The sequence below is a fragment of the Staurois parvus genome, unplaced genomic scaffold (genome assembly GCF_062004578.1).
Source record: "Staurois parvus isolate SC_StPar_1 unplaced genomic scaffold, SC_StPar_1.0 ptg004056l, whole genome shotgun sequence".
NCBI lineage: Eukaryota > Metazoa > Chordata > Amphibia > Anura > Ranidae > Staurois > Staurois parvus.
Genome location: NW_028321851.1, coordinates 17,723 through 18,742, shown reverse-complemented (window position 1 = coordinate 18,742; position 1,020 = coordinate 17,723). Strand labels below are relative to the sequence as shown.

General features: G+C 52.3%; 1 non-coding gene across 1 annotated transcript; it reads left to right on the top strand.

The window, feature by feature from the left end:
• Window positions 1-538: 538 nt before the first annotated feature.
• On the top strand, window positions 539-610 carry TRNAD-AUC (transfer RNA aspartic acid (anticodon AUC)). The gene has a single exon. It is a non-coding gene; the product is annotated as a tRNA-Asp (tRNA).
• The last annotated feature ends 410 nt before the right edge of the window (window positions 611-1,020 follow it).

Genomic DNA, 1,020 nt, shown 5'->3' with positions numbered 1-1,020 from the left:
TGCGCTGAAATAAAGTACGGCTGGCCGTGCTCTTTGTCCAGCGCAGCGCAGTCACCTCCCGCTGGCCAATAAAACTTCTTGAAATGTCACTATGTGACACAGAGGCGTAGCTAGGGGGGTACATATGTACACAAGGTACAGGGGCGCAAAAATGAGGCTTACAACCAGGGGCGTATTTGCCGCGAGGCAAACAAGGCGCTTGCCTAGGGCCGCACTTTTTAGGGGGGGGGGGGGCGGCGTGATGCCGCCGCCCCTCCTCTTCCAACGGAAGGGACACTTAGTACAGGGACGGGCAGCGGGCTGCTGTGTCTTACCTGGCTCCGTGTCCCAGTCCCAAGACGATCCAGTCCAGGAGGCGCTGCTGGAGGAGGGGTAGAGAGGTCCGCAGATCCGGTGTCTTCTTTTCCCTGGACGCGATGTGTGGGCGGGATGACATGCTGCCCCTGTAATCTGGCCACACCCTCGGGATCACTGGACAGCCTATGGCCGCTTGTACCTCCCCTGTGCTTGCGTGGTTTTCCCCCCAAACACATACCTTGCGTTGGTGGTGCAGTGGTGAGCATAGCTGCCTATCCAGCAGCTGACCCGGGTTCGATTCCTGGCCAACGCAATTTTCAAGATGGCTGCCTCGCCTGCGAAGTGCTTTTAGTCCCCAGGGAGAGAAGTGCTATACAAATGAAATGTTGAGGATATATTAGCGAAGGAATAAAATTTAAACCAAAACTAATGAAGCAAATGTGTTGTATGATTGTATGTTCTTAAACAGTTCTGAATAATTTATTTCTTGCTCAAGGATATTATTTTGTATTCTCATTTTCAGCCAGTAGGTGGAGCACTAGGATCCTTTTCAGGTATTTTTTTCGGCTATCCTTAGCAATGTGGATGAAAAAAAAAGCCTGCTGCTTACTGTATACATCGCTCAATAGCACTCTCTGACACTAGCAGGGGTGGACTGACAACTCATGGGGCCCCCGGGCAATAGGGGATCATGGGGCCCCTGTGTCCTTGCCCAAACTCAAA